Source organism: Dasypus novemcinctus, chromosome 10 (assembly GCF_030445035.2).
Source record: "Dasypus novemcinctus isolate mDasNov1 chromosome 10, mDasNov1.1.hap2, whole genome shotgun sequence".
NCBI lineage: Eukaryota > Metazoa > Chordata > Mammalia > Cingulata > Dasypodidae > Dasypus > Dasypus novemcinctus.
The window spans coordinates 35031919-35046136 of record NC_080682.1 but is presented as its reverse complement, the minus strand read 5'-3'; the positions used below and the strand labels follow the sequence as shown (position 1 = coordinate 35046136).

Genomic DNA, 14218 nt, shown 5'->3' with positions numbered 1-14218 from the left:
TATGTGAAATTTTCATAAAAGAAACTACACATCAAAAATAAGAGCATTGTATTTTCATAATTGTACAACAGAGAAGTAATGTATATGGAAAGAATGGCTTATATGAAAAGGAGCAAATGAAATTAAAGTTGTTAGGTTTCTTATATTTTATATGAAGAGGTATAATAGTTTATTTTTTTTAACTAAGAAAGTAATAGTTTATAGAAAAACTGCAGAAATACAGAGATTCCATATATTCCCTCACAAATACAGTAAACTCTATTGTTAACACTTTGCATTACTTGATGTTTTAGGTACACTCTTTTGAAACAATGTTATTATAAATAAACTTAATTAACTGTCATCCATAGATTACTTTATGGTACACTGTGATGTTGTACGGTTGCATGTTTTTTTTTTTAATTTTTAATCTGTAACATACATAATGTAAAAGTTGACATTTTAACCACATGCAAATATAGAATTATAGGTTTCAATAGTCATCTTGTTGTGCTAATCTCACCACCATCCATTATAATAGTTCATCATCTTAAAGAGAAATTCTGCATGACAAAGCGTTAATTCCCCATTCCCTTCCCCCAACCCTGGACCTGGTACCTTGTTTCTGACTTTATGAATTTGCTATCTTAAGTAGAATTATACCATAATTTTTCATCCATTTATCCATTAATGGGCACCTAGTTTGTTTCCATCTTTTACCAATTGTGAATAATGCATCTACAAATATCAGTGTGCAAATAGCTCTTTACATCCTTGATTTCAGTTCTTCTGAATTTATTTCTAGGAGTGGGATTACTGGATCATAGAGCAGTTTTATATTTAGCTTCCTAAGGAACAAACTGTTGTCCACAGAAGATGCACCATTTTACACTCCAACCAACAATGAAGGAATGTTCCTTTCTCCACATCTTCTCCAGAACTGACAGTTTTCCTTTTGTTTTTAATAATGGCCATTGTGTAACATGTCTTAATTAATTTTTATGGTGGTTTTATGTATATACTATCTTTTGCTTATACACTAATCTGATTACAGACATCTTTTAGCAATTGGGCATAGTGCTGCTACAAACACTGCTGTGCAAATGTGTTCAAGTCCCTGTTTTCAATTCATTAGGATATATACCTAAAAGTGAGATTGCAATGTCATTTAATAATTCAATACTAAACCTTCTGAAAAGCTTCAAACTGTTTTCCACACTAACTGCATTACCATCATTTGAACTTCTCATCAATAATGAACAATTCTCCACATCATCTCCAAAACTTGTTATTCCCTGTTTTGCACAGGAGAAATACTTCTGGGTATGAAATAGTATCTTATTGTACTTTTGATTTTCATATTCCTAAAGGCTTTGATGTACAACTTTTTATATGCTTCTTGACCATTTATCTATTTTCTTTAGAGAAAATTCTATTAAAGTTTTGCCTATTTTCCATTGGGTTGTGGTCTTTTTGTTATCAAATTGTTGGATTGCCTTATATAATCTGGATAATGAACTCATATTGGATAAATAATTTCCCACTATTTTCTAATATTTTGTAGGTTTTTTTTTTGTTTTGTTTTCATGATAAAGTATTTTGAGGCACAAATATTTTAATATTTATGAAGCTCTGGTTGTTTATTTCTTTTCTTCCTGGCTTTGTGTAAATGCATTGCCTAACACAAGACCCTACAAATGTTTGCCTTGTTTCCCTCAAGGAATTTTTCTTAGGTTTATGGCTTCTAAGGCAAATACTCTGAATTGGCTTGGTTAAAATCAACAGAAATTTATTGGGTCAGAGGGTAATGGCTGGCAGAAGTAAAAAGTCTAGGAATCAGAAAACTGATACTTTCTCCTCAGAATCTGTGGTATTCTCAGTTTCATTGTCATTGATTCTTCATCTTTGGCTTTTCTGTCATGTGACAGTGTGCATGTGATGTAATTCACCTTCCTACCCTGGGTCCCAGTGATTTCTAGCCTTCTGTGGCTTTCTTTCTTATTCTGATTATCATTCTGTTGATAAAGGATTGCAGCAATCTATCACAACCCAACCTTATTCAGCACATCATACCTTAACTAAAATAATAACTTCAAAAGGTCATATTTAAAAAGGAAAATGAAGGGAAAAATCCTGATGGGATTTACGGTAAGATGGAGGACTAGAGAAGCAGAAGGTTCACTAATGTCCCAGAAAAGTAGTTAGAAGGCAGAAAGAGACTGTCTGGAGGGATGCTCTGGGACTCAGGACATCAGGGGAGGGTGCGACAGCACCCAGAAGAAAGAGGGACAAAAGAAAGAGATCTCAACCAGCTCAAAAATCCTAAGAGCAAAGCAACCAAAGCAGCAGCAGACTCCCATCCCCCCACATACAAAGCAAATAGCAGCCTGCAGACTAGAGCAGGTGTAGTCAGCAGTGGCTGTGGATGGAGGGGATAGCAGGGGTCCTCTTCCACAAGAAAGTGGAGAGTAAGGGACAAAGACTCGAGCAATTCAGATTTTGGCAAGGGAACTTGGTCTGCTACATTGGAAAGTTCTCACATTTGCAGGCCAGTTAGGGCCATGGCATTGCACTGAGAGCTAAAGAAAACCTTCCTTCTCAACTTCCTTCCCTAACTGCCCCTGGCTTGTAGCTAAGGGTGTAGATCCTGAGAAAGTTTGTTTGTGAGTGTTAGCCAGTGCTGAGGATATTACTTCTGCACTGCTTATCCACTGGAGGAATTGCACTGACTGTGAACTCCCCTAGCAATGGGGTCTGAGATGAGAGGCCTCCCAAAAGTGTCTTCTGCTGGTCAGACCAGAGAAGTGCACGAAAAGAGCCAATTATAAATAAATCAAAGAGGCAAGCAAGTGACTTTACTGCCACCCTCTCCAAGGCCCTTGGACACTGACCTGCATTCCATTACTGGGTTCTTAGTCTTGGCCTGAGTAGTTAAACAGGGGCAATCCTAAATGCCTAGAATAATTTGAACCAAGAGTCAAATAAAAGTGGTACACACATCTACTTAACAGTAAATTTCTAGGAAAGAGAAAGTTAACATCAGAGTAAATTCAACATCAGAATCAGTTGCATGGATATCAGCAAAAAAATTACAAGCCATACACTTAAGAAGGAAGACATATCTCAGGCAAAGGAAAAATCAAAGCTCTAGATAAGACACAGAATTTTAACAGCTAATCAGTGAGATTCATACAAATCTTTTACTTCAGATCATGGAGTTGAAAAACAACATGGCTAAAGAAATAAAAATATATTAAAAAGATACTGGGTGAGCACAAAGAAAAATCTGAAATATTGGATATATAAAATAACAGAGCTTCTAGGAATGAAAGACACAATAAATGAGATTAAAAATACTATTGAAGCACACAATAGCAGATTTAAATCCATAAGAAAGAATCAGGGATATGGAGTAAAGCATACCTGAAATTGAAAAGAATAAAACAGAGAAAAGCATGGAAAATATTGAGCAGGATCTCAGGGGTTGAACGATAACTTGAAGTACACCAACATATATGTTATGGAATTTCTAAAAAGAGACAAGAAGGGAAAGGGGGTAGAAAGACTATTTGAGGGATAATGGCCCCAAATTTCCCAACTCTAATGAAAGAAATGAATATATGTGTCCAGGAAGCACAGCATACACCAATTACAATAAATCTAAGTAGATACACACCAAGACACATAATATTCAGAATGACAAATACCAAAGATAAAGAGAAAATTCTGAAAGCAGCAAGGGAAGAGTGAAACATCACATACAGGGGACTTAGTGTGGATTTCTCTTCAGAAACCATGGAGGCAAGAAGGCAGTGATATGATATAAAGAAGATACTGAAAGAGAAAAACTACCAACCAAGAATTCTTTATTTGCCAAAACTGTCCTAATATGACAGTGACTTTAAAATATTCACAGATAAACAGAAACTAAGAGTTTCTAAACAAGAATCCCTCTCTGCAGGAAACACACAAAAGAGAGTTGTGGTGCTAGAGGGAAACCAGTAAAGAAAGAGACTTAAAGGAGTGTGCAGAAGTGAAGGCGATCAGAAACGGTGTATTATTCTGGCAAAGGGCTGTACATTTAAAATGTGTTGAAGCAAGATGGTCTCCTGATCTCTAGCTGGTGTCTACCTTTCCTTCTGATCTGCCTCTTCATCTTGAGGCTACATGGGCCCAGCTTCTTGTGGTTTTGTGCTAAAATGATCCCATAGTCCTATCTCTCCTTCATAGGCTAGTTTCTTTATGGGCCTTCTTTATCAGTCTCAGCTTTTTAAGCCTTTTCCTTTCTGTCACACATTAGGATAAAAATGTCAGAGCTCTCTCATCCTATCTGTCTGTAAGAATGTCCCTTTATATCCAGCCTAGCAAGGGGCAGAGACTAACCTGAGTCATGCCACCTGACATAGTCACATCAAAAGACAAAATCATAACAGGTAATCTAATTGAAGAAAACTTGGCTGAATTTAATGTAATCAGAGGGTATCACACACCAGGAATAGATTAGTTTACAAAATACATTAACTTTTTCCTTTTGGGATTCATAAAAAAATCTCAAACTGCCATGAAGGGTAATTAAAAAGGTAAAAAGTTGGACAAAAGTGAGATAAGATGTATGAAATCCAAAGGATAAATATGGCAGAAATAGTAATGACTTTACAATAATAACATTGACTATTAGTTGATTAAACTCACTAACCAAAAGACAAAGGCTTAAAGAAAGGAGAAGAAAACATAAGTCATCCATGTACTGTCTGCTGGAGACTCACCTTAGACCCAAGGATGCAAATACATTGAAAATGAAAGGTTGTAACAAGATACTTCACATAAATACCAAACAAAAGAAAGCAGGGTAAGCTATACTGGTGTCAGAGAAGACAGACTTTAAGTGCAAAAAAGTCTTAAGAGATGCATACACCCATTATATATTAGTAAAAGGGACAATCCACCGGGAAGGCATTAGATGAAATATCTATGCACCTAACCAGCGTGCTACAAAATACATGAAGCAAACTCTGGCAAATCTGAAAGTAGAAATAGATGTCTCTACAATAATAGTTGGCATCTTCAATATGTCACTCACATCGATAGATAGAACTTAGAGTAGAAGATAAACAAGAAACAGAGATTGTGAAAAATATGAAAAATGAGTTGGACTTGACAGACATACAGAACATTGAACCCCAAATCTTCAGGTTATAAATTCCTCTCAAGTGCTCATGGATTCTTCTCCAGGATAGACCACATGTTGACACATAACACAGGTCTCAATATATTTAAGAAGACTGAAATTATAGAAAGCAACTTCTCTGACAATAATGGAATGAAGCTAGAAAGCAATAACAGGTGGGAGAGTATAAAATTTGCAAATATTTGAAGACTAAACAACACACCCATAAACAATCAGTGGGTCAAAAAAGAAACTGCAATAGAAAATAGTAGAAATCTCAAGTTAAAAGAAAATGAGGACACACCATATCAAAACTTATGGGATATAACAAAGGCAATGCTGAGGGGCAGTTTATAGTCTAGATGACTGCATTAAAAATAAGAAAGAGCTAAAATCAAAGATCAAACTGAACAACTGGAGAAAATAGAAAAAGCAAAGCAAACAATTCCAAAGCAAGAAGAAAGAATGAACAAGGATTAGAGCATATATAAATAAAATGGAGAAGAACCACCACCACAACAGCAACAAAATAGAGAAAATCAATAAAACCAAAATCAAGTTCCTTGAAAAAATAACAAAGTAAAAATGAATCAAGAAATTCTCAGCAAGACTATTAAAGAAAAGAAATAGATAAGAATCAAATTTTAAAAATCGTGAAGAAAAGGGAGACATTACGTCTGACCCCAGAGACACTAAAGGAACCGTAAGAGGATATTATGACAGTAAGAAGCTTCCTGGCCTTGGACTGTATTTTAAAACTACAGTGGCTGAAATAGTATGGTATTGGCATAAAGACAGAAACATTGATCAACAGAATAAAATTGAGAGTTCAGAAATAAGCCTAATCTCTTTCTTCAACTGAATTTTGATAAACCTACCAAGTCCACTTTTCTGGGACAGAACAGTCTCTTCAGCAAATGATGCTGGGACAACTGGATATCCATAATCAAAGAATCAAAGAGGTCCCCTATCTCTCTTCCTATACAAGAATCAACTGAAAATGGATTAAAGTCCTAACCATAAAAACCAGGAACACAAAATTCCTGGAAGATAATATAAGGAAACATCTACAAGACTTTGTAGTAGATGTTTTTTTTTTTTAACTTTACACTCAAAGCATGAGCAAAAAAAAAATAGACAAGATAGATAAATTGGGCCTCCTCAAAATTAAACACTTCTGAACCTCAAAGAACTTTGTGAAGAGGTTAAAAACAGTCTGTTCAATGGAAGAAAATATTTGGAAATCACACACCTGACAAGGGTCTAATATCCATGATACTTAAAAAGATCCAGCAGCAGACTTGGCCCAGTGGTTAGGGCGTCCATCTACCACATGGGAGGTCTGCGGTTCAAACCCCAGGCCTCCTTGACCCATGTGGAGCTGGCCCATGTGCAGTGCTGATGCGCACAAGAAGTGCCGTGCCACGCAGGGGTGTCCCCCGTGTAGAGGAGCCCCACGCGCAAGGAGTGCACCCCATTAGGAGAGCTGCCCAGTGCAAAAGAAATTGCAGCCTGTCCAGGAATGGTGCCATACACACAGAGAGCTGACACAACAAGATGATGCAACAAAAAGAAAACACAGATTCCCATGCTGCTGACAACAACAGAAGCTATTCCCATGCTGCTGACAACAACAGAAGCGGACAAAGAAGAAGACGCAGCAAATAGACACAGAGAACAGATGACCAGGTTGGGGGGGTGAGAAGGGAGAGAAATAAATAAAAAATAAATAAATCTTTAAAAAAAATAAAAAATAAAAAAAAGATCCTACAACTCAACAATAAAAAGACAAAAGACATGATTTAAAAATGGGCCAAATTTCATCTAAGATTCCCTCTCTCAGTGAGCCAGATGCTCCGTTAGTCTCCTCTTCCTCATCCTTGGCCACTGCATGAGTCTCTTGCTATGCCACTGTAATCCTCCTGATAGTCCAAACAAGGGGCTCCCAGTGGCTGGACCGAAGGTTGTAGGGTGCTGGGAGGAGTTAGGGAATCAGGTTACTGAGAGTGGAGGAGATACTGCCCTGCTGCTATAGGGGACAGAGGTGCTCTTTTATGCCCTAGGCAGGTGAGGTGGAAACTGTTGCACTTGTCCACTGGGAACTTTTGCTTCCTCCTTCTGCTGCTGCTCCTGTGCATCCAGCTTGCAGGAGGACAGGAGAAAAGGAATAATCTTTTAGCTGAAAAAAGTAGAACACCTGATGGAATGCAGTTTCATGAGCTCAGTCTTCCAAGTGAATAGTGACAAATTCTGAAAATTTATAAAGGCACTATTCTATGATTGTTTTGCTCATTGCACTTCAGCCTCATTCAGTGATCTATGTTCAGGCAAGCTAATGAAGTATATTCAAATGCTAGTTAACTCTTGGTACTATTCATCTGGGCGTTTTTGTAACAAATGCTTCTTCAGTAAGGTGGACTATGATGAGGGGACAGATGTTTTTCAACAGCTTACCACAAACTCTGCTCCTACATTCATGCGTTTTCCTCCAAAAGGCAGACCAGAGAGAGCTGATACATTTGCCCCTCGAAGAAACAGATTTTCAGCTAAACAAATAGTGAAGTGTATTGCTGACAGAACAGATGCTCATATTCCAGTCTTCAGACCACTCAATTACTCTGGCACCATGCTTTGGCCCTGTTGGTGTCACTGGGTAGTTTGCTTTTTTAAAGAAAAGAAACAACTTAGACTTCATCTACAAGACTGGTTGGGTCATGGGCTCACTGTTTATCAACTTTATTCTCACTTCTGGCCAGATGTGATTCCACCATGAGAATTGTTCTTCTATTTTTTTAACTGTAATAGAAAAAATTAATGATGTGAAAAACATAAGATATATATTAATATTTTTAAACAGGAGGTAACAAAATGATACAATTTTGTGTTTAAAAATGTATATGCACATATATAAACATTTTTACATTTCCTATAATAAATGCATATTATTTTTGTAAGTGAAAAATACATACCTTTCAGCAATAGCAACAATTTGAAAAGGCTATATGAAATTTTATTTTTATAAAATATGGCTTTGGCTGTAATCAGGGCCCTATAGCTCTTTTAAAGTACAGTATTATGATACTTTAAAAAGATGTCCAGAAGCAGACTTGGCCCAATGGATAGAGCGTCTGTCTACCACATGGGAGGTCCAAGGTTCAAACCCTGGGCCTTCTTGACTGGTGTGGAGCTGGCCCATGTGCAATGCTAATGCGCGCAAGAAGTGCCTTGCCACGCAGGGGTGTCCGCTGCATAGGGGAGCCCCCCATACAAGGAGTGAGCCCCATAAGGAGAGCTGCTCAGCGTGAAAGAAAGTACAGCCTGCCTGAGAGTGGCGCCCCACACACGGAGAGCTGAAATAAGATGATGCAACAAAAAGAAACACAGATTCCTGGTGCTGCTGCTAAGGATAGAAGCAGTTACAGAAGAACACACAGCGAATGGACACAGAGAGCAGACAACTGTGTGGGTGGCAGGGGAGAGAAATAAATAAAAATAAATCTTTAAAAAATTAAAATAAAAAGATATTCCACATTATCTGGTGCCTGGTAGTACTGGAATTTACGACATACAACTCTCGATTTTATGATTGGAGCAGAGAGAATATAAAATAATAGGGAATTTTTAAATGACTGTATCAATGTAATAATATATGCGTTAAAACCTTCAAAAGTAAAGTGTGGGGTAGGTGCGGCTCAGTTGTTGAGCGCCTGCTTCATATGTTTAAGGTCCTGGGTTAGATCCCTGGTATCTCCTAAAAATGAAAAATAAAAATAAATTAAAAATAAAAATAAAATAGATACTTAAAATCAGTTGTCTTACATTAAGTTAGTCATTTGAAATCAGTCATACAATTTGCCTTGGGTTTCAGGGTTTTGCACATTGTCCTGGCATAAGTGTTAGCATGCCACCTTTTATTCTCAAAGTCCTGGTTAACTATGGTTATTCCATATAATTAATTGCAAAATAGTTATGTTGAAAAATTGTATAAATTTGATGTAGTACAGAAAATACCACCTGTCACTAAAATCTGGAAAATGTGGCAATCAAAGTACATAATTTTAAATTATTTAAATAATTTTCTTCCACTGGGAATCAAAATAAATTTTGCTAGTGAATTGAGAGTACTAAGAATAACAAGGCACTAAAACATCTTCAGATGCTTTTGAAAACACTCAAGAATGAAAATTTTTAATTTTTTCCAAATGTTAAGGTTATTCAAAGGAAAATGATAATAAACCTAGAATTCTAGAATGGATCACACTAGGTATCAAAAATGTAGACATAATGTGAACTTATCAACTTATTGCAGAAGAATATGTGCTAGACAAGTTTTAGATAATAGGTCCAAATGCATTCCTTTAACATTATAAAAACAACACAGAAAATTAAACAAATGTCTTAGATGTAAAGGACAGAGGTTACTAAAATCAGTTTGGTCAGTTAATATTTTATTTTACCCATATAAATGAATATAATGATATACTGACTCCTGGGGCTACCTGTTCTTTAGACTAAGGAAGTCTGTCATTTTTAAGAGTTAGCAAAGTTACATTTAAAACAGATTTTCTAGGCAATTGTCAAAAGGGGGGGGGCATTCTGAATTCAGACTGGCCACATGAAATTAGCTTTCCACCTTTGTGAAACACAATACCTATACTATCTCTACTGAACATTACAGATAATGAAACAGCAAAATAATAGAACAATGCTTCAAAAGAACTTTTTCAGAGAATCAGACTCCTTAATTATTTTTCCCATTCACTTCAGTATATTTCTGATTCATTTATGCCATAGTATGTGTTTATATTTTAAAATAATGAGTCTACTACTTGTCCACATTGAATGTTAAGGCAACAATACATTTGCATGCTTTGAGATTAATCTTTGGATTTCTGCTCCTCTTTTTCTGATTCTCATGACCGTTTCAGGAATTCAGTGAAACTTCTATTGGCAGTGAGCATGCAGGAGCAACAACAGCATCTCTAAATTCCTGAGATGTGATTTTGAAACAGAACTGTGGGATTCCTTCTGGTTTGGTGATTTACACAATGTTGCCAACCTTTGAGTGCTCTGAAAGGAAGTCTGGAAGGAGATAAATTTGTGCCAAGAGTTCTATGTATGTAATCATGACAACGAAAATAATAAATATGGGAAAGAATATTTTCAAGAGTGAAATCTTCCAAAGCCTTGTGGTGCTCCTCTCCCATGTGTGTTCGTGCTATAAGATGAAGACACTGAATTCAGGCAGTGGCAAGGGCTACAACTCCGTCCACCATAAAACTTCCCTCTGTATCAATAAAAACTGTTTCCCCTGTCACTCCTCCAAAACATTATGGTATAGGCACATCTACTGCCAATTGCATACATAATTGTGTTTTTCCAACACCAGGTGAACCACAGATTTCTGTTGTTTTGGTTAAGGGTACTTCACCCCCAAGAATATTATCTAGTGCTGAGCAAAAGGTAATTATGAAGCCCTGGGTATGCTTGTGCTCAAGAAGTTCCACTGCTGTACATTTATTTTTGCCTGTCTCAGATGTACCAGCATGCATTGGTATATTTAAGAGACATTCTCTTCTTATAATATGTAGAGTTTCTAAGCCTTCCTCTTTAGATATCCCAATTTCTTTTCTGAGCTCTTAAGGTTTCACCACCAGGAGCTCCTCAGCAGTCTGGAAACCCGCAGAGACTAATTTCACCCGTGCCACTTTGGACAGCCGGAAACTCCCTAAATTCGCTGCATTTCAACACAGGATACTTGATTATAGTTCCCATGAGGTTAAACTGCGCATCACCCCGGTTCTTCTAAACTGCAACTTCCAAAGGAGATGATGGAAAAAGACAAATAATTTGCTTAGTAGAATTAAGATTGGAATTTTTCAAGCATATTATACTCAGTACATGCTACAGGACTGAAATAAATGCGAATGTTATTATGGAAAAAATGGACAAAAAACTTGAATAGAAATTTTTCTAAGAAGAAATATAAATGGTAAAAAAATATGAAAAAAATGTTTAACATCACTACCTTTTAAGGATATGCAAACAAAGCTACAATGCAATATCATTTTACACATAACAGAATGACCACTATTAACAAAACAAAACTACAAGTGTTAGAAATTATGTGGAGAAATAAGAATGCTTATTCACTGTTGGTGGGAATATGGAATGGTACAGCAACTGTAGAAGTCTGTTTGACAGACTTCCTAAAGATGTTAGATGTAGATCTACCATGTGTCCAAGCAATACTGCTACTATTTATATACCTAGAAGAACTGAGGGTAGTGCCAGGAACAGACATCTGCACAATGATGTTCACAGTGACATCATTCATAATTGTTAAAAGATGGAAACAACTCAAGTGTCCATCAAGGGATGAATGTGATAGCAAACTATGGTATATACACAAGATGGAATATTATAAAGCTCTAAGAAGAAATGAAGTTGTGAAACATTTGACTCTGCGGATGAACCTGGTGGACATTATGTTTAGTGATGCAAGCCAGTAACAAAAGTACAAATATTATACATTTTCAATATAGTGAACTAAATGTAATATGCTAACTCATGGAGTAAATAGCTAGAACATAAATCACCATAAAGTGGAATGTAGTTAGAAAATGAAAAGCTGAAGTTTAATCTGAGCAGAATTGGTAAAAAAAAAAGTTTGTAATTATTTGGAAATGAGTAGAAAAGGTGAAACCACATTATAGGATTATAATTAGTAACACTAACATGGATATGATAGTTTCTTTTGGGGTGAGTTCTTTTCTTTTTTTAGTAATGCAAGTGCCCTAATATTGATTGGCATAGTGAATGCACAACTCAATGATTATACAAATTCCACTGATTGTATTATTTACATAAATTATATGGTTTTTGACAGAATAAAATAATTGAGTGGGTTAGAGGAATGTATCCAGCTTTCTCAATACCCAGTGATGAAGCAAGTATTCTTTCACCTTTGAGCACATGTTGAAAATTGTCAAAAATCATCAATTGCCCATAGAAATGAAGGTTTATTCCTGAACCCCCAATTCAATCCCAATGATCTGTATGTCTACCCTTTTACTAATGTAATGAAAATTTTGATAGAATTTCCCCAAATTAGCAAAATACATAGATATCCATGAAAACTCAGAGAAACCCAAACAGTATAAACATGAAGAAAAGTATAACCCATCACATATTTTTCACACTATTAAAGGGACAACAAGGAGAGAATTCTGAAAGCTGCAAGAAAAAGTGTAAGAGAGTAGCAAGGAGATTGAGTTGAAATACTTCACACACTGAAATAAAAGAACTGCCAGCCAAGAATTTTATCATCAGAAGAATTTCTTTTAAAAATGAAGGAGAGATTAAAACATTCTCAGATAAACAAAAGCTAAGAGGTCATTATCACTAGACATTTTCGATGAGCAAGCTAAAGGAAGTTCCTAAGAAAGAAAGGAAAGAGCACTAGAAAGTGGTTTGATGTGGCATAACAATTAAGGCCTAAGGTAAAGGCAACTATTTATTTAATTATAATCACCTTTATTATTATGATGTATTGTTTGGTTTATAACTCTACTTAGTTCCTATTTATGTGAAAATGCAAATGCATAAAAAGTAATGATAACTTTTCATCTTGGACATAAATGGTACAAAAATATAAATGGTAACAAGTACAAAAAATGTGGTGGGAAAGAACAGTAAAGGAAAAGTATAGGTGCATAATATTGAAGTTATGTTGGAATCAAACCAAATATGATTGTTATATACTTATGATGTCAGATTTTAACCCCATCATAACAACAAGGAAAATCAATGAAAATATATATCTGGATAGAAATGACTAGATAGTCAATATGCTACAACACAAAAAATCAAATATATATTAAAGTGAGCATTAGTGGACAGCATCATTCATTTGTAAAAAATACGTTGTGCATTTTGTCAGAACCTAAAGAAGTGTACAGTGCAATGCTTAAACCAAAGTCTAATCTGTTGACCAGGGTTGGTGGCAATGCTGCAATATTTGTTCATCAATTGCAGCAAATGAAACATACTCATGTGTTACGTTATTCTTAGTGGAGAATATGAGAGGTAGAAGGGGTGTGGTGTATAGGAATATCCTTTATTTTCTATGTGACTTTCTGTAACCTAAAGCTTTTTTGAAACAAAGTGAAAAAAGTAAGAAGAAATTGCAGAACATGCCGAATAAAATTTCAATGTACATAAAAGATAACAAGTATATGCAGAAGAAATTCTCACTGCATGTAAAATATAGCAGATCTTAGAGTGATAAAAGACACAATGCAAAAATAAATATATTTTTATATTTTTGTTATTTTTTCATTATTTTTAAAAATGTTAAATTATATTTATGCATTTATCTTATGGCTTTGTTTTTGGAGAGGTTTCGGATTACAGAAGGTAACTATGCAACTATGGTGACTATTCTGCCAGATTTTGCACTGATGAATACAGGCCATTACACATTTTCTTAAAATGTATAACATTTTGTTATCTCTGTGACTGGAGACCCACACAATATACAACAAAAGTTAATTTCCCATCCTGGGGAGTCCTGCTACGTTCTCTAATCCAGTGGCAAGAATCTTTAGAGTATATAGGTAGTGCCTAGTCAAAGAGGACAGACTAAACACCAGACCCTTGATAATAATGCTTGTACTTATTTTTGTAAAATTGAAGTTTAGCTTAATAATATATGTTGCCTAAGAGTTACCTCCTGAAAGCCTCATAGTTGCTCAAATATGGACTCTAATCCAAACTCAGCATATAAACTAACTGCCTTCCCTGCAGCCTGACAGCCCTAATCTGATATTTATGCTCCCCAGTGTGACAGAGTTAGACTCAGAAGAACACTTCTGTTCTTCTAGTTGAACCCATAATTAGTACTAGAATTGGGAGATGTATAATCAAGAGATTTAAGTCTTTTGACTGCCCATGTGCCAGCTGAGCCTGGAATCTCAACAGAGTGGAAACACCTACTCTCCATTTCAATGAACCCAACCCAGACTATGAACAAGGAGGAGATGAAGGAAAAACCACATATTAAGGAACTGA

At 35.8% G+C, this 14218-nt stretch overlaps 2 pseudogenes; one reads left to right on the top strand and one right to left on the bottom strand.

Moving 5' to 3' along the window:
- Positions 1-7908, top strand: part of LOC101432872 (dolichyl-diphosphooligosaccharide--protein glycosyltransferase subunit TUSC3 pseudogene) — a 40558-nt pseudogene extending 32650 nt beyond the window's left edge.
- A 2279-nt stretch (positions 7909-10187) lies between these two features.
- LOC101432420 (DNA repair protein RAD51 homolog 3 pseudogene) lies at positions 10188-13893 on the bottom strand (annotated as a pseudogene).
- Positions 13894-14218: the final 325 nt, after the last annotated feature.